Here is a 25,747-nt window from a genome sequence, read left to right as displayed (position 1 = left end):
GTTAAAATGATACTTTGGATATATTATAAAGTAAATAAGATCTCTATTATTAAAATCTATTTCACCTGTTGGCTTTTCCGTTTGTAAAATCTGGCTTGCCGTGAAGAAAATGTACTATTAAGTATGTGGCTAGCCTTTGTGGGCCATGTTATATTCCTGTTGGGATAGTGCCAGTCCAAACAAAGTAATTTACACCCTAACACTAAAATTCCCCAGCACGGAATTTGGTCTCTGCTCCATTGTCCTTTCTCTGTGTAGTTTGGGATGCATCAGGTGGCTTAGTAACTGCAGGTCTGGCTAGGTAACTTACTTCCCTGCCCAGTAGCAATGCCTTTAAGCATATATGACAAAGTTCATAAGTTACCTTACATAGACTATGAAAACAAACAAATCTAAAAAAAGAAAGTTTTTTTTTAAATGTATTGTGTCTGACTTTGAAAATTCTCCCAAATGTATTTACTATGTTGGAATTTAAGAATAAACATTTGACTAGGAAAATACTGAAAAACAATTCCGCGTACTTCTTCAAATGGGGAGCACATGAGTAATTCTTCAAGACTGTGATTTCAGAGTCCTGAGTCCACTGTGCGCAAGTGGGTCTCTCAGAGGGGCTTCTCTCTGAGTTTCTGAGTGATTATGACATATACTCGGGTGGAGAGCAAACATACTGGTTTATGAAACCATAGAACACAAATGCAATGTAATGAGAGCATTTCAGATTTTCAGAATTGGCAATGAAGGAAAACCCAGCGTGGGTGGTGGGTGTCCTAAATTTTTCTGTCTTTCCCCAGATCACACCGCATCCAACTCACTACCAGGCACGCCGCTGTGAAGGTTTGGTCCTCGGGGCTGTCAACCCTGTGCTGCTTCACAGTAACCCCAGGGTTCTCAGAGGCCTTTTAACAATTCACCAGGAATATGTTACCCATTAAGGTGGTCATAGGACAACTTGCAAAAATAGCCACCCAAATGCCTTGCTTCCAGGTTCTCAATAGTGAGACTTCACTCCTTGTTTCCCCCCACCTGAAATGCACTCTGGGAGCCCTCTTTCCTGAGGCTAGTGGCCTCTCAAGCCTTCGGCTTTCTCTGCACCTGTGTGTTATTTGACTTTGTCTTTCACCTGTGTAAGACTCTTCTCTTTTCTATGACAGAGTCTACATCAATATCCTAAATTCTCTCCCAGTTTTCTCCACATTTCCTTTACTCCATGGAAAACCAATCTCATTCTTGCAAGTTAACTATTTAGTTTAAAAAACAACTAAATAGGGGTAAGCCATCCCTCTGATAGCAGCATTGTATTTGGGCATTTAATTGAGTCTTGGCTGTTCTACTTCTGATCCAGTCCCATGTTAATGTGCCTGGGAAAGCAGCAGAAAGTGCTTGGGACCCTGCCACTCACATGGGAGACCCAGATGGAGTTCAAGGCTCCTGGCTTCAGCCTGGCCCAGCCTGGACTATTGTGGCCATTTGGGGAATGAAGCACCAAATTGAAGCTTTCTCTCTCTTTGCCTCTCCATCTCTCTCTCTAGCTCTCCCTTTCAAATAAATAAATAAACAACCAAAAAACACTTACTTTACATTAGGTACTGCCCCAAATCTTTTACAAATATTAATTAATCCATTCATATCAATGGTTAAGTAATAATGTTATACCCTCTTTGCATCTGAAGTAAACTGAGGCTCAGGGACTTAATGACTTGTATAAGATGACAAACTAGAAAGAGCAGAGCCAATTCCTGTCTTAAAGTTTTGCCTATCTCAGCCGGCGCCGCAGCTCACTAGGCTAATCCTCCGCCTAGCGGCGCCGGCACACCGGGTTCTAGTCCCGGTCGGGGCGCCGGATTCTGTCCCGGTTGCCCCTCTTCCAGGCCAGCCCTCTGCTGTGGCCAGGGAGTGCAGTGGAGGATGGCCCAGGTGCTTGGGCCCTGCACCCGCATGGGAGACCAGGAAAAGCACCTGGCTCCTGGCTCCTGCCATCGGATCAGCGCGGTGTGCCGGCCGCAGCGCGCCGGCCGCGGCGGCCATTGGAGGGTGAACCAACGGCAAAGGAAGACCTTTCTCTCTGTCTCTCTCTCTCACTGTCCACTCTGCCTGTCAAAAAAAAAATAAAATAAAAAAAAATAAAAAAAAAAGTTTTGCCTATCTCCAAGATATTTCTACTTGAATATTTTCTTTTATTATTATTATTGATTTATTTGAGAGACAGAGTTACAGACCAAGAGAAGGAGAGACAGAGAGAGGTCTTCCATCCACTGGTTCACTCCCCAACTGGCCACAATGGCCAGAGCTGGGCCTATCCAAAGCCAGGAGCCAGGAGTTTCTTCTGAGTCTCCCACACGGGTGCAGAGGCTCAAGCACTTGGGCCATCTTCTACTGCTTTCTCAGGCCGTTAGCAGACAGCTGGATTGGAAGTGGAGCAGCCGGGACTGAACTAGTGCCCATATGGGATGCTGGCACCATAGGCAGAGGCCCAGTCTACTAAGCCCCAGCACTTGCCCCCATTTGAATATTTTCAAATTCCACTAATAAAAAACTAAAACTGCATCTTTGACACTCAGTCCGAAGCCACCTGCCTCTCCACAATCACCTGCTTCATGCTACATCCCCATTTCTTATGTTTAAACATTGGAATCGACTAAGTGGGTTCTGGCTTCACCTCTGGCTGACTGTGTGATACCGGTGGGATCACAGACCTCCTGGGATCACAGAGGTCTAGCCTTGAAGCAGCACTATCCGCTGATCTCTCTTTACTTCATGAGTATATCAGCTGAAACTTCTTCATCTGCCTGACTGCTCAAATCTGATCACCTACCAAGGCCTGCCACTCTTTGTAACCCTCTGTCTTATAAATATCACTAGTCGCACTGTTCCCATCAGATCTAGCCCTTACAAGTTAATGTGTGGATAACAGAAATAAGATTTTAGCTGCCTTTTCTGCTTGTAGCCTCTCCTTGTTCTTTTTTCAAAATCTGCATGCATTTATTTTCATTCTACTTGAAAAGAAGAAAGATTGAGAAAGAAACAGAGGAAGTTCTCCAATCCACTGGTTTGCTCCCCAAATGCCTTCAACAGTCAGGGCTGGGCCAGGCCAAACTCAACAGCCGGAAACTCCATCTGGGTCTCTCACATGGGTTGCAGTGACCCAAGTATTTGAGCCATTACCTGCTCCCTCCCGGGGTGCACATTAGCTGGAAGCTGGAATGGGCACTGGAGCTAGGACTCAACCCAGGCCCTCTGATATGGATGCAGCCTTCCCGAATGGCAGCTTCACTGCTGCACCTAATGCCTCGCCCTCTTCTTATTCCGATCTGGTCTGCCTACTGCTGAGTTAAGTTTACTACAGCACCCGCTTCCTTATGCCTCTCCCCTGTTCACTTAGCCTTGGCGGCCTTCATAGCGTCTAGGACCAAGTATGACCTAGGTGGACCTATGGTCCACCAGATGGATCCCTCAGCTTTCTGGCAAACAGGAAACATGTCTGACTCGTCTCTAGGGAAAGCAATGCTCCTCTCCCTGCCCGGGTTATCCTTGCCGGCCCCTCCCTCGATCACATGCCACCTCTCCGCATGCTTCAAAGCTTTAGTTACCTTGTCATGTCCCACCTCCCCCGGAAGGAATATCTCTTTCAGTGCAACACATCCTTTAATTAGTCAAGAAGTATCAATCATCACCAATAAACATACCCAGTGAATGTAAGATTCGTGAGAACAGGACTATAGGGGGAGCAGTGTGATGATTTATACATCTCTTCCCTCCTAAAAACCATTCAAAACCTCTACACGCTTTGTTCAATGTCACCTTGCATGACCACCTATTAAACAATGTCTACTTACAATATCCACTTCCCTAGTCACACTTCCTAATTTGTTTTCCAAATTTGTTTTTCTCCATAGTCTTACCATCATCTAGCATATTTTATACTTATTTCCTTGTTTAGTATCTCTCATGCCTCTAAGCATACGGGTTCTATGAAATTTTTTGGTCTTTCTGTTTCACTCTTTAAAAAAGGTTTATTTTATTTGGTTGAAAGGCAGAGTGACAGAGAGAGAGGACCAGAGAGAGAGAGATCTTCCATCTGCTGGTTCACTCCCCAGATGACTGCAACGGCCAGTTCTGGGCCATATCGAAGCCAGGAGCTTGGAGCTCCATCTGGATCTCCCACATGGGTGGCAGGGGTCCATACACTTGGGCTATCTTCCACTGCCTTCCCAGGCACATTAGCAGGGAGCTGGACTGGAAGAGGAGCAGCCGGGACTCAAAACCATTTTCCAGGGGACAGCGTTTTGGTGTAGTGGGTCAAGCTATCACCTGCGATGCCTGCATTCCATAAGGGCACAGGTTCAAGTCCTACATTTGGGCACCTGCACCATGTGGGAGACCTAGATGAAGCTCCTGGCTCTGACTTTGGCCTGGCCTGACTTCGGCCATTACAGCCTTTTGGGGAGTGAGCCAATAGATAGATCTCTCTCTCTCACACACACACACTCTCTCTTCTCCCTCTCTTTCTCTTTCTTCCCTTTTCTCTATAACTCTGACTTTCAAATAAATAACTAAATCTTTTTTTAAAGCCATTTTCTAATACGGGATGCCAGCATTGCTAGCAACAGATTAACCCCCTGTGACGCAACGCCAGCCTTGACGTTGTTGTTTGGTTCACTAATCTTTCTCTGGTGCCTAGAAGAATGCTTGGCACATAGCAGATCCTCAGTAAGGATCCATTGAATAAGTGAATGAATAACTGGTTCAATACTGAACACACAGCAGGCATTCGACAAATATTTGTTACAGTGAATTTGAAAAGGAATGGCCATGTTTGATATGTCAATCAGAAGAAAGAACTTTATTTTTTATTCCCTTGAATATTTTAGTTGTTTTCTTTTAAATATCTTCCAGCTCTGTTTTGTATTTATTTCTTGGGTTGAAAAGCAGCACATAGATTATTACTAGTACTTATGTATCTTTCTGAATTGATATTATTTTGTTTGGAAGGCAGACAGTGACAGAGAGCTCTTATTTGCTGTTGCGCTCACCGCGTACCTGCAGTGGCCTGAGCCAGGAGTTAAGAACTCAATCCAGGCATCCAGATGCGGGATTGGAACCCAAATATTCAAGCCATCACTGCTACCTCCCAGAGCCTGCACTGGCTGGAATCTGGAGAAGAGACCAGAGCTATTCTGGAACGCAGGTGCTCCAATGTAGGACGTGGGCATCTTAACCACTAGCTAATTGTCTGCTCCTTTTATTATAATCATTTATTTCAGAGGCAGAAAGAGAGGGAAGGGGTTGGTAGAGGGAGGAAAGAAAGAGGCAAGTATGTATCTTGTAGTTGGAAGCTGATATGGAAAGATTTGATTGTATTGAAAACCAGCCACAGTTTAGACAGAACTTGGAATTCCTTATTTTATCCACTTCATTCCTTGTTTTGTCACAAGAAATCTGTGAACATGGGAAGAATAAAGATGAAGGAAGTTTTTAAACGTTGTTGTTGGGAGCAGGTATGTAGCCTCGTGGTTAAGATACCTGCCTGACATGTCAGAATGTCTGAATTTGATTCTGGGCTCTGGCTCTTGACTCCAGTCTCCTGCCAATGTAGACTCTGGGAGGAAGCAGTAAAACTCAAGTAACTGGGTTCTTGCCATCCATGAGTTTCTGCCTCCTGGCTCCAGCCCCAGCCAGCCCTGGCTGTTAGGAGCATCTGGGGAGTGGACAAATGCTTGGAACTTTCTCTTAATCTCTAAAATGAAAAGAATAAATAAAAATTTTGAAAAATTATCATGTTTTATGTATATGCGCTCACAATGTATATTTTCATGTGAATGATTTAATATGTACAATTAGTATTTTAAGTATAGAATTTAGGACATATTCTAGTGTAAAATGATATTTCATATTCAATAGCAATATTCATGTCATAGCATTTTATAACTAAAAGGACAAGTTTATCATTAATTCATCAGTGAATGTGTGAGTTCATTCAAATGCCTTCTATTCGTTCCACAAACATTAACCAAGTAGCACTGTCCCCGTAGCATGGGCATGACAGTTAATGATCCTGGTTTCCTGACTTCTCAGACCTCATGGTCCAAGAATGAAGCACTTGTAAAGGAGCAAAGAAGAGGCCTGAACTCCTCATGACAGCACAGAAACATTCTGCCCCACAGAGCTCTGGGAGAGGGAGGAAGCACACACAGGAAATGATCTATGCTTGTGGAGATGGTGACGCTGAGGAAGAATGACTTAACCAACACCGCAGGCTCACCAGGCAGAGAAGGGTGTCATCAGGATATTCCTGGCAGAAGGAGCACTGTCTGCAAAGGTAGGGAGACAGGGTTGCCACAGCCCACCCGGGTATTGGAAGTACGAGAGGAGCCCAGGGACACAGAGTGAAGCCAAGGAGGCAGGCGGTGCCTGTGTGTGAGGGTTCCACCAAGGACTTCCAGCTTGATCTTACAGGCCATAGAGGGCCACCATTAGAGGATGACTCTGTATCTAGGTCACGGTCTCTTGGGGGAGGCCCCCTGACACCTGGTAGTCCATAGTAGGAGCCCAGTGCAGTGGGAGAAGGCATTATGCCTTGGAGACCTGGTTCTGCCAATCCCTCCTTCTGAAACCTGGGCATACATGCTGGGCACTAATGAAGAAACAGATAGATCTTTGCAGAATGTTGTAGATAATATTCCCAAAGCCTATATCACAGAGAGGAGACTATGGGGACCAGACCATCAGCACTTGCCCTCTGCGCCGTTACTCCTGCCATTAATTGCCGATGCACATGACTCCCATTTCTCCCAGCACTTCCCTAAGGCTTTTCTGATCAGTCAACTTTCTTCTCCATAAAGAAAGAACAAGTTACCCAATCTTTGGTTGGTTCTTAGGCCTGGACAACTCACCAATTGTCAGTGAACCCCAACTTCCCCTAGTTTCTGCTGTCCCTACAATTGGAAAAGTTGAGCTCTGATCCACTCTTGGGGATGGTGGTGGGCTTCCTTCTCGTCCAGGTAGCCTCTGATATTCTCTTAAGGAAAGAAACTATTTATTTTGAATCCCCTGTCAATTCTATAGAAAGAGACTATGTTCTTCCCATTCACTGATTTCGACCTTACTGCTGGTAAGTTAGGAGTGTGGACCTCATTACACTAATAGAGAAACTCATGCCCACCCACCTCTGCCCTCCTGGTAACATGACAAAGCAGTCAGCATGCTACACTATCTCCTTCCAATTCTTTTTTCTTTGTTATAGAAAATGTGTTCATTGTTCATGTTATGGTCACATCACTATAAAGTTTCCATATTTGCCTTTTACACTTGCTGAACTTATTCCTTTTTCTGTTAACATTACTTCTGTATTTATGGTTTTTGTGTCCTTTGATTTTATCTTGACACCTTCAGATGTTTATTTTGTTCGTTTTTGTTGTGTGAGTGTACATGTTGCCACTGGCTCTGTGGAATGAGGTGGGGACAGCAGACAAGTTGCCATGTTGATGCAAACAGCAGCTCCGTTTTCCATGGGGAACAGGCTTTCTTCCCGTTCAGATCAAGGTCTGAGCTAAGCTGCCACTACACTAGGTGTGAACCATGGGTGTCCCAGAGGAGCCTGGGACATTGCGCCCTGACCCCACACTTAAGTCAGGGACGGTGGACCTCACATCCAGAACCTTGTGGGAAACATTTGGAACAGAGACCTTCTCAATCTGCTGAGAAGGAGACAGCCTGGAATTGTGGCGGCCCCTCCCACTGGCAGGGACAGGTGCCTGAGGTGGAGAGAAAGCAGAGCTGAGGGGCGGAGACAGAGCTGAGCAGAGACAGACTCTTGATCAACTCCACTTGAGCACACATGGAATCTCAGTTATGTGAGTAAATAATAAAAGCTAACGTCAACTGATGCTGTATGCCAGGTATTGTTAAAGAATGTGTTATTTCTGCTAATCATTTTAAAAAAACATGAAATAGGCACTCTCTTTAGCTCCATTTTACAAAGGAGAACATTGAGGCACGGATAAAGTTATGTGCCCAGGGTTACAAAGCGGCCAGTTAGTGGTGTCAGGATTGATGCACAGGAGCTAACCCTTTCAGTAACTACACTACACTGCCTTTTGATAATTTTTTTTCTTCAGGTAGTGACTTGCAAATAGACTCCACTAGTAAAATGAAACAGGAAAAAAAACATATAAATTTTTTTAAATGACAGGGCCAGCATTGTGGCACAATAGTTTATTCCCTGATTGCAATGGCATCATCCTGTGTGGACTCCTGTTCAAGTCCTGACTGCTCTGTTTCAGATCCAGCTCCCTGCTAATGCACCTGGGAAAGCTGCAGAGGATGGTCAAAATTCTTGGGCCCCTGCACTCACATGGAAGGCCTGGATGGAGTTCCAGGCTCCTGGTTTTGGCCTGACCCAGTCCTGGTCATTGTGGTCATTTGGGGAGTGAACCTGTGTATGGAAGATTTCTCTTTCTTTCTCTCTCTTTCTGTAACTCTGCCCTTCAAATAAATTAATTAATTTTAAAAAATTTAAAAGGAATGATATTTTCTTGTGAGCATTTCAACTTACTCTTTGTTACCAATTTTCTGTTGATTATGTGAGAGGTCTTCAGAAAGCTCATAGAAAATACATATCATGAAAAAACTGTACATGATTTCAAATTTTTTGCACTAAAATAAAGTTATCTTTTAATCCCACTTTCCCAGGAGCTCTCCAAAGTAGCCTCGCATATCTCAGGATGTAAACAACGGCATACTTACTTGAGAGGAGACAAGATAACATAGTGGTGAGAGTTTGAATTCTGAAGTCAAAGCACCTGAATTTATAGCCTGAATTCCAGTTTTAGAAATTTTGGAAGGTTACTTAATGTCTGTGAGCAACCTCTTCACCTATAAAATGGGGTTAACAGTGACATATTTTTCACAAGATTGTGATAAAGATTAAAGAATATATGCATTTCCGGTGAATGACATGTCACTTTATTATTATTACTATCTGTATCCATCAGTAATGTCTGTAGCAGTAAGATACTGAAACCTCAATTAAAATTGCCTTAAATATCTAAATTTATTATCCAAAGAAAGCAGAGGAGGATGCCCCAGAACTAGGTGAGAAACTCAGTAATGCCACTAAGAACTAGAGTTCTCTCTGTCCCTTCAATCTGCATCCTTAGCACACTGGCCTTTTGTCATTATTTTTTAAAGGAAGACCAAGATGGTGAAGGGGGTGGGGAGAGAAATCTTCCATTAGAAATCACTCCCCATATGGCTGCAACAGCCCAGGGCTGGGCCAAACTGAAACCAGGATCCAGGAGCTCCATTTGGGTCTCCCACATGGCTGGCAAGGGCCCAAGTCCTTAAACCATCTTCTGCTGCCTTTGCAGACACATTAGCAGGAAGCTGGATTGGAAACTGAGAAGTCAGGACTTGAACCAGCATTCTTATATAGGATGCAAGCATCGGAATTGGAGGTTTATCCTGTTGCCACAATGCTGGTCTCTTGTCATCATTCTTATGGCTTCTTGGTCACAAGACAGCTTCCGTGACTACAAGCAGCCACAACATAATCAGCAGAAAGAGAGAGAGAGAGAGAGAGGTCTTCCATCCACTGGTTCACTCCCCAATTGGCCGCAATGGCCGTAGCTGTGCCAATCCAAAGCCAGGAGCCAGGAGCTACTTCCAGGTCTTCCACGTGAGCATAGGGACCCAAGGACTTGGGCCATCATCTACTGCTTTCCCAGGCCATAGCAGAGAGCTGGATCAGAAGAGGAGTAGCCAAGACTCAAACAGGCGCCCATATGGATCCTGCACTGCAGGCGGCAGCTTTACCTGCTGCTATACCACAGTGCCAGCCCCAATAAATAAATAATTTTTTAAAAAAATTATGAACTCTTGGCCGGCGCCGCGGCTCACTAGGCTAATCCTCCGCCTAGCGGCGCCGGCACACCGGGTTCTAGTCCCGGTCGGGGCGCCGGATTCTGTCCCGGTTGCCCCTCTTCCAGGCCAGCCCTCTGCTGTGGCCCGGGAGTGCAGTGGAGGATGGCCCAGGTGCTTGGGCCCTGCACCCCATGGGAGACCAGGAAAAGCACCTGGCTCCTGGCTCCTGCCATTGGATCAGCGTGGTGCGCCGGCTGCAGCGCGCCGGCCGCGGTGGCCATTAGAGGGTGAACCAACGGCAAAGGAAGACCTTTCTCTCTGTCTCTCTCTCACTGTCCACTCTGCCTGTCAAAAAAAAAAAAAATTATGAACTCTTGGGGCCAGCACTATGATGTAGAGGGTAAAACCATTGCCTACAGTGCTGACATACTTCATGGGCACCAGTTCTAGTCCCAGCTGCTCCACTTCCAGTACAGCTCCCTGCTAATGTGCCTGGGAAAGCAGTAGAAGATGACCCCAGTGCTTGGGCCCCTGCACTCACATAGGAGACCCAGAAGAAGCTCCTGGTTCCTGGATTCAGATCAGCCCAGCTTCGGCCGTGGCAGCCATTTGAGGAGTGAATGGCAAATGGAAGAACTCCCTCTACCTCTGCCACTCTGTAACTCTGCCTTTCAAATAAATTAATAATTTTTTTAAAAAACATTGTGAACTCTTGTTAAAAAGTGCTTCAATCTAATCATGAGGAGATAGTAGACAAGTTTAAGTGAAGGACATTTTATTAGCCCCTGATTATACTCTTGGAGAAAAATATATATACAATATGTGTCAATGCTATGAAAGACAAAAAAAAAATGTAAGGAAGTGGTACAGATAAAGGAGACTGCATGAAGAGGCAGAGTGAACATAGGCAACGAGGGCTCCTGGACTAGGTCTTGAATCAAGAAAATGTACTACAAAAAATACTGGACAATTGGCAAACTCTACATCTGGACTGTGTGTTTGATAATAGTTCTATGTGAAAGTTATATTTCCTGAATGTGATACGTACCTTGCAATTAATTAAGGAAATATATTTTTTCTTAGGCTATACACACACACAATGAATTACTTAAGATAAAAAAGGACAGAATGGAATGATGTTAGATGATTATCAACAATGATGATCATCATTATTATGATAGCAATATCAATCGCATTAAAATAAACCTGTAAATAATAATAATAAAATAATTGGTGATTAAAAAAACAATTCATGAATTTGGATGACGAGTATGCAGAAGTTGATGCTATATATACATTTTCACAGTAAAAAGTTGGACAAAATACCACAATTGTAATTTCTGCTTTTGTTGATGCCTACCAATTTATGACATCCTGTTTCACAACACCCTCACTAACAATATTATATTGTTTTAAATTTTCCAACTTTAATATGCTAAAACTACATTTAAAATTTTCCTTTTATGTGTTCATTAGCTGAGTTGAGTGTTTTTCATGTTAGTCCAACACATAATCATATTTTTCTGTTGTGCCTATTAATTCCTTTTCCTAATAGTCTAGTACGGTCTTTGTGTGTTTCTTATTCATTTGAATTTACCTTTTAAGAATAATTGTATGACACTATTATGAGATATGTCTCTAAGCAACTAAGATCTCCATAAATAATGTGAGTTCTTTGGAGAAGGATGAAAGTCAGACACGTTTATGGAATCTTTAGAAATTTGGTAGCCATTGATTCATATAGCATCAGACCAAAGTTTATATCCTTTTTTCCTCTTTTTTCTTTTTAAAGACAGAAAGAGAAAGAGAGAGAGAGATGTCTTCCATCCACTGGTTCACTTCCCAAATGGCTGCAGTAGCTAGGGCTGGGCCAGGCCAAAAGCAGGAGCTAGCAAATTCAACCCAGACTTCTACATGGATGGCAGGGACCCAAGCACTTGGATCACCTCTTTCTAAATTCTCCAATGTCTTCCCAGTTCACTTCTCAACTCACATCCCTACATATCACCATGCCAATGAAGGTCTAGGACAGACAGACACTAGGACAATTATAGAGGATGGAAAAGCAAACTATGTAGTGATCTCTGGCCAGACTTCCCTGGCTCAGTCCCTCCTAGTCCTAGCACACAATGGACTGAGCAATTGACTCATCATCATACCATGGTACAGCCCAACTGTGTGGTCTCTGTGATTCTTATTTTAAAAAAAAATCAGCAGTGTGGTGGTGGTGCAAACCAAGAGATAGAACTTGAATGTTAGATCCAAGAGACATGACTGTCAAGTTCCCAAATCAGTGGCCTACCCCTTAGCAATTTGTGTCTTAAAAGACAGAAGTTCTCAAATTTTGAGAGTATTATAATAACTTAGAGAGCTGATAACACAGAGGCCCAGATCCATTGAACTAGAGCAAGGTATAGATCTCTCTAGTTCTATCAAGCTCCCTAAGAAGGCCGGCGCCGCGGCTCAATAGGCTAATCTTCCGCCTTGCGGCGCCGGCACACCGGATTCTAGCCCTGGTCGAATTCTGTCCCGGTTGCTCTTCTTCATGTCCAGCTCTCTGCTGTGGCCTGGGAGTGCAGTGGAGGATGGCTCAAGTGTTTGGGCCCTGCACCCCATGGGAGACCAGGAGAGGTGCCTGGCTCCTGGCTTTGGATCAGCGCAGTGCGCCGGTCGCAGCGCGCCAGCCACAGCAGCCACTGGGGGGTGAACCAATGGAAAAAGGAAGACCTTTCTCTCTGTCTCTCTCTCTCACTGTCCACTCTGCCTGTCAAAAAACAAACAAACAAACAAACAAACAAACTTCCCTGAGCAATTCGGTTACATACCGAAGTTTGAGAACAATTGTTCTCAATGTTTCAGCTATCAAATAAATTGAAATATTCCTAAGGTTGTGATTAAAAACATTTTTCACTAGAGTTTTGTCTTGGATCATTTTAACAGAGTTAAGAGGAATAACTTGTATAAATGGCAGATAAAATAGAGGCAGGGTACCTAAAATGGAGATGACAGCTGAGACAGGAGAAACAGAACCAAAGAGGAATTTTTGCTAACACAGCTGTCATACTGTGAACTCAGGATGCTGAAATGCTTCTCTCCCCAGCACTAGGTCATCTTTTAAAAACTGGCTTGTAAAAAACTGAGTTTAGGGGTCAGCGCTGTGGTGTTGTGGGTTAACACCTTGGCCTGAAGCGCTGGAATCCCATATGGGTGCCTGTTCAAGACCCAAATGCTCCACTTCCGATCCAGCTCTCTGCTATGGCCTGGGAAAGCAGTAGAAGATGGCCCAAGTCCTTGGGCCCCTGCACCCACATGGGAGACCCGGAAAAATCTCCAGGCTCCTGGCTCCTGGCTCCTGGCTTCGGATTGGCGCAGCTCCGGCAGTTGTGGCCAATTGGGAGTGAACCAGCGGATGGAAGACCTCTCTCTTTTTCTCTCTGTTTAACTCTGACTTTCAAATAAATAAATAAATCTTAAAAAAACAAAAAAACAAAAAAACACAACAGCTGAGTTTACTAGTACGAAAGCCTACATAACCCAGGCAGTAAATGTATATAACTGGAAGATGAAATCAAACAAACACACCTTTATTATGGTTTCTCACTGGAGTCTATTCAGGGAAGTAACCTTGGCTCTTCTCATACGGAAATATGGCTAGATCCCATACTCTTACGTAAGGCCTTAGTTACAAACAGACTTTCAAGTCTGAGGCCAGGCTGTCCAACCAGACGTTACCCAAAACTCCTTATCTTTCATGGAAAATCTTTCCCCAGCTAGGCTGTGCTTCAGGCTGTCAGTCTGTGGTGGAAAAGAAAGGGAAGGTGTGTGGTTGGCTCCTCCCGACTTGGTCTGCCAAATGTCTTTTCTTCTCTCGCTCCAGCAGTTTGTGACATCGAGATAGCAGAAATGTTAAGACTAAGAAAGCTCTAGGCCGCAGCCACAGCTCACTAGGCTTATCCTCTACCTGCGGCGATGGCACCCCAGGTTCTAGTCCCAGCTGGGGTGCCGGATTCTGTCCTGGTTGCTCCTCTTCCAGTCCAGCTCTCTGCTGTGGCCTGGGAAGGCAGTGGAGGATGGCCCAGGTCCTTGGGCCCTGCACCTGCATGGGAGACCAGGAGGAAGTACCTGGCTCCTGCCATCGGATCAGCACAGCGCGCCAGCCACAATGCGCCAGCAGTAGTGGCCACTTGGAGGGGGGTGAACCAATGGAAAAAGGAAGACCTTTCTGTCTCTCTCTCTCACTGTCTAACTCTGCCTGTCAAAAAAAAAAAAAAAAAAAAAAAAAAAAAAAAAAAAAAAAACTAAGAAAGCTCTTACAGAGCTGACACAAGTTAAATGTCCAGATTTTGCTCTTTCTGTGGCTGGTGGATACTCAAAGTCGATTCTTCTTGGGACTTTCTTGGGACCTTTGAAAGACTGCATTCCTGAAGAGTTCTTTTCCCTCGGTCATTTCAGTGGATTCATGCATTTCTGTTGTGTGACTTCATGTGACTCACATGAAGTCCCCCGTCAGTCCCTAGTGTCGCTCCCCGTCTTTGTGGAGGAACGACACTAAGCCCTGCCTAGGCTTCATATCCGAGTCATGGCACCATTATGTCGCTCCCCCTCTTCGTGGAGGAACGACACAGGACCCTGCGCTGTTCTTTCGTCTGCTCGGCCCTCCCCGGGTTTGCTGCTGGTTCTTCCCGGGTTGGCTACTGTCCCTTCCACCTCCGTGGAAGGGCAGTTCCCCCTGCCACTTTCCCCACTTCCGCGGGGGAGCGGCACACCGCCGGCCGGCTCTCTCGGGGGCTGCACAGGTGTTCCTTCAGATAGATGTTCCCCGTGCATGTTGTCTCTCTCCTCCTTTATAGTCCTCTTCCACCAATCCCAACTCTGCTACCCACACGCCGAGTACGCTGCTCTCCTCCAATCAGGAGCAGGTCCTACAGTTTCTTGGTTGAACTGGAGGCAGCTGCGTAGAAGCTGTTACTCCCTTCTCAGCGCCATATTGTGGGAGAGCAGATGCATAGAATAAGTCTTAATTCCAGTAACTTAGTCTAGTCCGAGTTGCTCCCCACACCTAGCTGCTGGAATCCTCTGTCCTCTAAGCAACCCCACTGGCCTGGTCAGAAATGACCCTTATCTGGTCTCATGTGATCTAAGTTTGGTCATTGAAAATGCTCATAAGCCTTGTTCTAAACAATCCTGGTTGATTCCAGTACAGCCTCTGCCCTAGTGCCCCAGACTGTTTTTAACATCCTCAGGCCAGAGTCAGGCTGCCTCCTCCAAGTCACATCGACAGGAAAATGGACATTTCAAGCTCTCTGAAGCATATTTTAGAATCCCTGAAGGAAGTTTTAGCCTTCCCTTTTTTATTGCCCCCCCCCCCCATTAGCAGAAATGAGAACTCTTCTAAGTAAACATCTCTTCAAAACTCCCGTGGGGACTTGTAATCAACATCCCATATCATGATGTGGGTTCCAGTACCAGATGCTCTGCTTCTGATACTGTTTCTTGCTAATGCACCTGGGAAGGTAGAGGATTATGGTCCAAGGGCTTGGGTCCCTGCCATCCATGTAGAAGTCTGGGTTGGAGTTGCTAGCTACTGCCTTTGGCCTGGCCCAGCCCTAGCTATTGCAGCCATTTGGGAAGTGAACCAGTGGATGGATGACCTCTATCTCTCTCTCTGTCTCTCTCTCTCTCATTCTGCCTTTAAAAATTAAAAAAAAAAAATCCTGTGGGATCTGAAAGTTATGGAATGCTTCTCAGAATTACCTTGACAAATTCTGCCATGATCTGTTTTTGGAATGCTCTATTTTTTTATTCTGGTCATCCCAGGCCAACTTAAATTTCCATATTCTATTGCTATAGCTTTAGATATCCTGCCATTTCCATATTTAGGAGCATTCTCTCCCCTAGATTGGAAACCTCTTGGAGAAAGGAGTAGATTTTTGGGAATGAGCAGTTAAAGCTATGCTTTGTTTTATTCTAATAGTAAAATATTTTTCAGTGCACCACATACTTGGAGATAGGTACCTAGTGATAAATACATTAGAATCCCTGGAAGGAAGGGTTAGCTTTCCCTTTTTTTATCACCCCCCCATAAATTTCTGAATTAATTTAGAAAGTAAACAAATGCACGTAATGAGCTCTGAGATCAAGGAAGAGAACACTACCAGCTTCCAAAAGCCCCTATCCTATGAATTGCCAATTGAGTTTACCTAAAGGTAATGAATACCCTGACTATTCACACCATAGAGCAGTCTTATTGTCTTTGGAAGTTTATGTAAGTGGAGCCTTTGTCCAGTCAACATCGTGTCTGTGAACTTCATCCCTATTGTTGCCTCCAGCTGGAGCCAGTTCATTCTGATTACTAGATGGCCAAGGTGTGAATATACTTGAAGAGCGAACACTTGATCAACGACTTTCTTCCCAGGCCATCCCTGATTCCAAAAGAATCCACAGAACAACTCTCAGATCTCTCTTGTGGCTTGTGTTGAATGGCAGGACAAAGCAACTGGATTCTTTACAGTTTGTAAAAACTATGGGGGAGGCCGGCGCCGCGGCTCACTAGGCTAATCCTCCACCTTGTGGTGCCAGCACACGGGGTTCTAGTCCCGGTCGGGGTGCCGGATTCTGTCCCGGTTGCCCCTCTTCCAGGCCAGGGAGTGCAGTGGAGGATGGCCCAAGTACTTGGGCCCTGCACCCCATGGGAGACCAGGAGAAGCACCTGGCTCCTGGCTTTGGATCAGTGCGGTGTGCCGGCCTTAGCCCGCCGGCTGCGGCGGCCATTGGAGGGTGAAAAAATGGAAAAAGGAAGAACTTTCTCTCTGTCTCTCTCTCACTGTCCACTCTGCCTGTCAAAAAAAAAAAAAAAAAAACTATGGGGGATAGCACCATGGCATAAATAAATATCTGTGCTGCACCGGCATCCCGTATGGGCGCCAGTTCATGTCCCAGCTGTTCCTGTTCCAATCCAGCTCTCTGCTATGGCCTGGAAGAGCAGCAGAAGGTGGCCAAAGTGCTTGGGCCCCTGCACCACTCTGGGAGACCCAGAAGAAGCTCCTGGCTCCTGGCTTTGGTTTGGCCCATCTCTGACCATTGTGGCTATCTGGGGAGTGAAGCAGTGGATCGAAGACCTCCCTCTCTATTTGTTTCTCTGTCTGTAACTCTGCCTTTGAAGTAAATAAATAAATCTTAAAAAAAAAAAAGGCTCTTAAAAGAAGTTGCTATTTTTCCTTGTTCTTTCTATTTTGTGTCATCCATCCTTTTAAATTTGGCTTAGAGTAAATGGATATTTGAGCCAGAGAAAGCTTTACTGTCTGAGAGTATTTTGCATGCATTCTGTACTAGCCTGCTTGCAGTAGCAAAGGTTCAAAGTCCAACATCAGGCGGGCACCATTGATGTGACCTCTGTGAGTGCAGCAGATGGCAATGGTAGGGTATGTGCAGAGGGAGGATCACATGGTGAGTCAGAAAGCAGTGTGTGTGTGTGTGTGTGTGTGTGAGAGAGAGAGAGAGAGAGGTTAAGCCCAGCTCAGGTTTTTATAACAAACTTCTCTCCAGAAAACTACCTTCCAAGGGCACATCCTTAATGACCTAAGGACCTCCCATGAGACCTCACCTACCTAAAGTTCACCATTTCCGAATACGCCACCCTGGGGACCAAATCTTTAACACATGGGCCTCTGGACCCATCCAAATTCTGATGACAATGTATGAATTTCAATTTTCTGTTGAATTTTTTATTTCTACTTCCTTATGATAAATTTTGTTACTTAGGCCCTAAGAAAAATTGTAACAGACCTATTTATAGTAACAACTAGAGATCAGAAATACTATTCTAGGGGCCAGTGCTGCCACAGTGGGTTGAGCTGCAGTGCTGGCTTCCCATGCAGACCTAGGTTCAAGTCCCAGCTCTGTTACTTCTGAACCAGCTCCCTGCTAATGTGCCTGGGAAAGCAACGGAGGATGGCCCAAGTCCTTGGGCCCCTGTCTTCCATGTGGAAAATTTAGAGGAAGCTCCTGGCTCCTGGCTTCAGCCTAGCCCATCCCTGGCTGTTGCAGCCATTTGGGGAATAAACTAGCAGCTGGAAGATCTCTCTATATATGTCTCTCCTCTTTGTCATGCTTTCAAATAAATAAATAAGTAAATAAATAAGGTATTTCTTGCATTGTACTTTCTAACTATGTGATATATTCTTTCAATTCAAATGAAAGCCTTCAAAGCATGATAGAATTTCACCTGAGAATAAGATAACTTTTTAATTTATATTTAAATAGAATTTGACACTTTAAAGTTTTTAAAATTTACCCTCATGAATTAATATCCATGCTGCAATTTTATAGAAATTAAAACAATGTCTATGCTTTGTATATTAAATGAAAAGCACTAAAACTCTTTTTATGAAATCTTACTTGATAAATAGTAAAATATCCTAAGAACATATTTTAAATGAGGAAGTATTTTAATTCCGACAGAGCAATGTGTACAATTTCACTCATTTGTTCATTCATTCAATAAAATATTTATTGAGCACCTCCTATGTGCCCAATTTTGTACTATGTGCTATGGTTTTAATAAGATTTGACTCCCAATCCTATGTATATGTTTAAATCCCAAAGTTGTAAGTGAGTGGTACTAGGAGAGTGACTGTCTCATAACTGAGTTGAGGACGTGGCCTGGTGGAAGGCCCTGAGACCACTGAGGGCCCTGGGAAGGTAGTTCCTCTGAGAAGCTTGATACAGCCCAGGTGGATCCCAGCACTGCTTCCTGGTTTGCCATGTGACCCTTCCACTGTACAAGCTCTGTCCTCTCTCCTTCATCAGCGGTCAAACCAATGGGGCCACTCAATCTTGGGCCTTTAACCTCCAAAACTGTGAGCTTACAAAAGCTTTCATAGCTGAACTGTTGTTGTAGCAACAAAAAGCTGACTGCTGTACTAGGCTATAAACACATCATCACATGAATGAAATGAATATTGCCTTAGTCCTTAGGAGTTGTAGTTTCACGTAATTACAGAATAGATAAGCAAATCAGTAATCTCTATACAGATTAATTATTGCTTTGATAGGGAAAACAGTTCTGTGTAGTAGCACAGAATCAATCCTTGGGAGGTCATGGACTCTTTCCCAAGGAAGTGATATTTAAGGTGGGTAGCAAGGTAGCCATTTATATGTTGAAATGGAAGCAGGGCTAGATACTGGCAAAAGCTAGTTCCGCTGGACACCACTGATCAACACAAGGAATATATGAGTAGTATGGGGGACTAGATTAGAAAAGGAGAAGGGAAGATAATTACATGAGCCTGGGACATCAAAATGAACATTTAAGAAGATGAGTCATCATTAAGACAATGTAGTAAAGGAGAAAGGGGTTGGGAGTGAGGCCAACTTGGGTTCAAACCTTAGCTTCACTGTTTAATAGGTGGGCGGAGCTGAATGAACCTGTTAGCTTTTTAGAGTCTCAGTTTCCCTCTTTGTAAAATGGGAATGAAAACATGGGTGCTATAGAGTTGTAAGGAAGATGAAATGAGATAAAGCATGTAAAAGTGCTAGCCCCAGGCACACACTGAGAATTCTGATTGAATTCTGTTGTTTGAGAAGAAAATCAGGGTTGTGGGGGTGAAGTGGGCTCAGGATTTGCGGTAACCAGGAATCATTTTCTAAGACTAAATCCAGGAAGATAGGAAGAGTTTTGGAAAATTCCCTCAGCTATAGTTAGAACTACCAGCAGGTAGTTTCCTTTCCAGATGACGAGTGAGCCATGAACGTGACTGAACTTGTGGCTCCTCGGATAAAAGCAGGTGTCAGAGTTGTAATTTCTGCTTCAGGGGCACAATTGTTGACCAGATACACTGAGTGCAGGAATTGCAGGAATTGGTGGTAAAATTACAAAGCAGTGCTGTTCATCTTCAAACATTCCTGAGCCAGCTTTTCCTTCCATTGTAAAAATGCAAAATGGAATTCCGAGCAGAAGTCCTCGGTTAAACATATGCATTAACTTTGGCTGTCTCCTGAAACCCAATAAAATGACAGTGAAGATATCTGTTTTTAAGGCAGAAACTACAATGATGATGAGATCAGGATGGAGGACAAGAATGACAAGACTGTGGAATTTAGAGCCCATATAGATAAATAGGTAACTTATTTAATAGACTGAGAAAGATGACCTCTAGTCTTGCCTTGGAGAAAGCAGGGAAATACCTGCTTGCATCACAGACCTTCCCAAGGGCTTGGGAATGTCATAAGGGTAAAGATGGGGTTGGAACAGAAACGTGGGTAATAATCTGTTCAAGAAGGGGTTAGATTCTTAGATCCCTCTTCCACCATGTAGGGAGTATCTTCAAAAACTTCACAGAAAAGGAAGATATAAAAAACTATGCATGGATTTAAAAGTTTTTTGAACCAAAGTAAATGTATCTTTTAATTCTATTTTCCTGTGAACTTTGTGAGGTACTGTTTTACAGTAAACGACAGCCCCTCACTGAGAAAGACACTTTTTGGAGAATACATGCCACACTTGGGAATGGGGTTGAGTTGTATAAATTGGAAGGAAGTTCCGTGAACATTTATGAAAACATGTCACCCAGTAAAATGCCAATAATTTCTTATAATCCCACACTACTGAAAATTAGAAAATTCTTCCCTGGGGTATCTGACCACCCTCAGACAAAAGATACAAAAATACTGACATGAAAAGCATCCCAATGGGGCTGGCACTGTGGGGTAGCAGGCAAAGCCACCACCTGCAGTGCCAGCATCCCATATGGGTGCCAATTCGAGTCCCGGCTGCTCCACTTCTGATCCAGCTCTCTGCTATGGCCTGGGAAAGCAGTGTCCCAACTAAAAAAAAGTGTCTCAACTAAATGCCCAGTTGAGTTTTCTGAATTGAAGTAGGCTACAAGCAAGTTTCTCCTATGTGTCAAAACCTCCAAGAATTTTCACTACCTCACTCCTAAATCTGAGTACAGAACCAAGGATTATCAGACTTTTTTTTTTTTTTTTTTAAACAGGCAGAGTGGACAGTGAGAGAGAGAGACAGAGAGAAAGGTCTTCCTTTTGCTGTTGCTTCACCCTCCAATGGCCGCCGCGGCCGGCGCGCTGTGGTTGGCGCACCACACTGATCCGAAGCCAGGAGCCAGGTGCTTCTCCTGGTCTCCCATGGGGTGCAGGGCCCAAGCACTTGGGCCATCCTCTACTGCACTCCCTGGCACAGCAGAGAGCTGGACAGGAAGAGGAGCGACTGTGACAGAATCCAGAGCCCTGACTGGGACCAGAACTCAGTGTGCCGCAGGCGGAGCATTAGCCTATTGAGCCATGGTGCCGGCCAAGATTATCAGACTTCTAAGGAAAATCACAAACATGAAAGGCAGAGACCAAAAGAAACAAATCTAGATGTGACACAAAAACTATTCTGGGAGAAGAACATTGCCATTAGTATATACAGAGGGATAGGAGGAAATATTGCACCCATGAAACATCTTACATTATTTTATTTTTAAAAAAGATTTATTTATTTATTTATTTATTTATTTGAAAGGCAGAGTTACAGAGAGACAGAGGCAGAGAGAGAGAGAGAGAGAGAGAGAGAGAGAGAGAGAGAATCTTCCATCCACTGGTTCACTCCCCAAATGGTTGCAATGGCTGGAGCTTCGCCTATCCAAAACCAGGAGCCAGGAGCTTCTTCTGGGTCTTCTCACGTGAGTGGAGGGGCTCAGGGACTTGGGCCATCTTCTGCTCTTTCCCAGGCCATACTAGAGAGCTGAATTGGAGCTGGAGCAGCCGGGACTGGAACTGGTGTCCATATCGGATGCTGGCGCTGCAGGCAGCAGCTTTAACAGCTATGCTGCTGCGCCAGCCCCAACTTACGTTACTTTAAAAAGGAATATTCAAAGAACAAAAAAGGAGCTCAGGGAAAGAATTTTTTTAATGTTTATTTTATTTGAAAGCCAGAGTTACAGAGACAGAGGAAAGAGATCTTCCATCCGCTGGTTCACTTCCCAGATGGCTGCAATAGCCTGGTCTGGGGCAGGCTGAAACCAGGAGCTTCTCCCAGGTCTCCCACATGGGTAGCAGGGGCCCAAGGACTTGGGCCATCTTCTACTGATTTCTCAGTAAGCTGAATCAGAAGTGGAACAGCCAGGACAACAACTGCCACCCACATGTGATGTCAGCATTTAAGGCAATGTCTTTACCCACTCTGCTACAACACTGGCCATTCACGGAAAATTTTTAAATATGATATGATACTTTTAAAGAAAAAAATTAAAATTAATTTTTATTTAATAAATAGAGAGACACACACAGAGAGATGGAAAGAGATAAGAGTTCTCATAAGCAATTGGCACTGGGCCAGACTGACATCAGGAACCAGGAGAGGGGAACTCAGTCCGGGTCTTCCCCTTGTGGGTGGCAAGAACCCAATTACTTGAGCCACCATCACTGCCTCCCAGGGTCTGCATTTGCAGGAAGCTGAAGTCAGATTACAGAGTTGGGAATGAAACTGAGGCACTGCGATGCAGGCGACTTATTTGCTAAGCAAAACAACCACCCCAAAGAAAGTTTAGAGAAGAATTGGGGTTCATCTCACAGAAAGGAAAGCAAAAAGACAAAGAACTGGAGGTTAAAAAAAGAAAATTAGATGACCAAAATAAAAAAAGAAGTCCCACAAAGAGTGACAAAAGAAAAGGAGCAGAGAAATCATTCATAAGATAATGTAAGAAAATTCAAGGTTGATTCTAAGAGCTCACTGAATGCCAAGATAATGTTGAAATTAGACCTATCCTCAGGCTTATTGTAAGGTTTCAAAACACTGCATTACTTGCCTGCTGGAGCTGCCAGAACAGTCACAGACTCGGTGGTTTAAACAGGGGAAGTTTATTTTTTTACAGTTCTGGAGGCTGCAAAGCAAGATAAAACTGTCCGCAGGGTTGTTTTCTTTCTGAGGCTTCTCTGCCTGGCTTGTGGATGCCTGTCTTCTGGCTGTGTCGTTGCATGGTCTTGGTCAGTGTTGTCTGTGCATCATGAACTAATGTTGGCTCATATGCAGATGAACAAGAATAGAAAGCAAAACACATAAACAATGAGATACAATTACTGTATTAAATAAACAAAGACAGAAAGCAGATCAGTGTTCACTTGATGCTTTTGGTAGAAAAGAGATTGATTGTATGGGCGTTGTTGTGGCAAAGTGGGTTAGGCTGCCGTCTGAGATGCCCAAGTCCCGTATCAGAGCACCTGTTCAAATCCCAACTGCTTTGCCTCTAATACAGCTCCCTGCTAATGTGCCTGGGAAGACATGGGAGGCTGTCCCAAGTATTTGGGCCCCTGCCACCCATGTGGGAAACCCAGATGGAGATCCAGGCTCAGGCTTTTGGCATGGCCCAGCCCCAGGCATTGCAGCCATTTGAGAAGTGAACCAGTGGATGGGAGTCTCTTTCTCTCCTCCTTTATCTCTGTAACTCTGCCTTTCAAATCAATTAAGTAAATCCTTTTAAAAAGAGAGAGAGAGATTGATCGTAAATAGATGCAAAGGCACTTTCGGGCGTGATGGAAGTCTTTTAAACTTGAATTGTGGGCCGGTGCTGCGGCTCAATAGGCTAATCCTCTGCCTAGCGGCACCGGCACACCGGGTTCTAGTCCTGGTTGGGGCGCCGGATTCTGTCCCGGTTGCCCCTCTTCCAGTCCAGCTCTCTGCTGTGGCCTGGGAAGGCAGTGGAGGATGGCCCAAGTGCTTGGGCTCTGCACCTGCATGGGAGACCAGGAGAGGCACCTGGCTCCTGGCTTCGGATCAGTGTGGTGTGCCAGCCACAGCGCGCCAGCCGCAGTGGCCACTGGAGGGTGAACCAACGGTAAAGGAAGACCTTTCTCTGTCTCTCTCTCTCTCACTGTCCACTCTGCCTGTAAAAAAAAAACAAACAAACAAACAAACAAACAAACTTGAATTGTGGTGCCTGATACACAACTGTATAAATGTACTAAAATTCATTGAGCTGGGGGAGAGCATGTGGTTCAGTGGGTTAAGCTGCCACTTGCAAACCGACATCCCACATTGTTGGAGTGCCGGCTACTCCACTTCTGATCCAGCTCCCTGGTAAGGCACCTAAGAAGATAATAATAATGGTCCAAGTACCTGGGTCCCTGCCATCCACATAGGAGACATGGATGGAGTTTCTGGCTCTTGGGTTCAGCCTGGCCTAGCCCTAGCAATTGCAGGTAGTTGGAGGATGAACCAGTAGATAGATCTCTTTCCCTTTCTCCCTTTCTCTCTCTCTCTATCCCCATCTCTGATGTTTTATCTTTCAAATAAATAAACATTTTTCTTTGAAATTACTGAGTTGTACACTTAAAATAGGTAGCTACATAAATTATGACTTAATAAAGCTGTAATTAAAAAAGAAAAATGGTGGTAGAATTAGTGGTCTATTGTAAAATGAAAAAAAACAAGATATTTACATAGATTCAAAATATCTCCCCCACTAGGTACAATGGAGAGACAGCAACTTACAGATGGAGGAACCAGGCAGACATCACTCTGACCACTAATTAAAGGGAGAACTGCCAGTCAAGCAGTCAAGTGTAAGTGGATATCATGTGCCCCGTGAAGCGACACACACAGAAGGACTCAGCATCAGTTTGTGGCATCCCTGCTGAAAATGCATACCATAATCTAATTATGAGGAAGCTCAAGATAAACCCAAATCGAGAGACATTCTACAAAATAACTGACTGGTACTTTTCAAGAGTGTCATGGTCATGGCAGACCTGTGATGGAAGAAAACTGACATGTGAAAGCAAATGGTCCAGAAACAAGACTTCAGTGTGGGACAGCTGGCAAACTTGGAATAAGATCTGCCGATTGGTTCATGATATGATACTGATGTCAGTTTCCTGCTTATGCAGTCATTCCGTGATTGTGAGACACTTACTTCAGAGATAGCAAGATGTAAGGTATATGAGAATCTCGGGATTAGTCTTACAGCTTTTATAACTTGAAACAACTTCAAAATGAAAAGTGGACAAAGTAAAAGCAAATTTTCTCTTTTAGCTCAGAAATGGCAATGGATTAATAACCAGAAATTAATGCTGAATAGTAACCAGAATTCTATTCATTGCTTACTGGGCAACAAGTAAGAATGTAAGTGGTTCTAGAGAAATTCTTAAATAAAGTTTTACTGTTAACACCCAGTCTCCTTCCTTTCCCCCTCTCCAAATGGAACCACGCTACAAATACTGTTCTGCATTTTTCTTTTTCTACTTTAACAATGTATCTCTTTGATGATTTTTATATTTTATTTTTAGTACTTATTAAATATAGTCTTTGTCTTTTTATTTTACAATATTTCAAACAAAGCTAAAAAGTGTAAAGAAGAGTTCCATTTACACACTTAATTTTAACACTTTTTGCTAATTTGTCATTTTTGCTTCCTACATAAACTTTATACATATATTTATACACATACTATTTCTTTAAAGGGAGAGTGGATATATTAATATCACAGAATGTGAGACTCATGACAAAGATCACAAAATGAGGAAAGAAGGGTATATTATTGTATAATAGGTACATTTCAGTAAAGGCTCATTTATAAATGTCTAGGTACCATGTAATATAGCAGTCACACTTTTTTTTTACTATATATTAGTTTCTACATATGAGAGAAAACCTGTGGTTTTTGTTTTTCCATGTCTGACTTATTTCGCTTAGCGTAGTGATTGCCATTCCATCCATTTTGTTGCAAATGTCAGGATTTCATTCTTTTTAATGGCTGTGTATAAATACATTTTCTTTATCCATTCATCTCTCTCTCTCTCTCTTTCTCTCTCTCTTCCTTTCTTTCTGTAACTCTGCCTTGAAAATCAATTAAATAAATCCTTTAAAAGAGAGAGAGATTGATTGTAAACAGAT

The 25,747-nt window shown here is 43.9% G+C and overlaps 1 long non-coding RNA gene across 1 annotated transcript; it reads left to right on the top strand.

Moving 5' to 3' along the window:
• Nucleotides 1-6,246: 6,246 nt before the first annotated feature.
• On the top strand, nucleotides 6,247-25,018 carry LOC138846667 (uncharacterized). Its single transcript, XR_011384205.1, has 2 exons — nucleotides 6,247-6,316; nucleotides 24,322-25,018. It is a non-coding gene; the product is annotated as an uncharacterized lncRNA (long non-coding RNA).
• Nucleotides 25,019-25,747: the final 729 nt, after the last annotated feature.

Source organism: Oryctolagus cuniculus, chromosome 1 (assembly GCF_964237555.1).
Source record: "Oryctolagus cuniculus chromosome 1, mOryCun1.1, whole genome shotgun sequence".
Taxonomy (NCBI): Eukaryota; Metazoa; Chordata; class Mammalia; order Lagomorpha; family Leporidae; genus Oryctolagus; species Oryctolagus cuniculus.
This window is presented reverse-complemented; position numbering and strand designations above follow the sequence as displayed.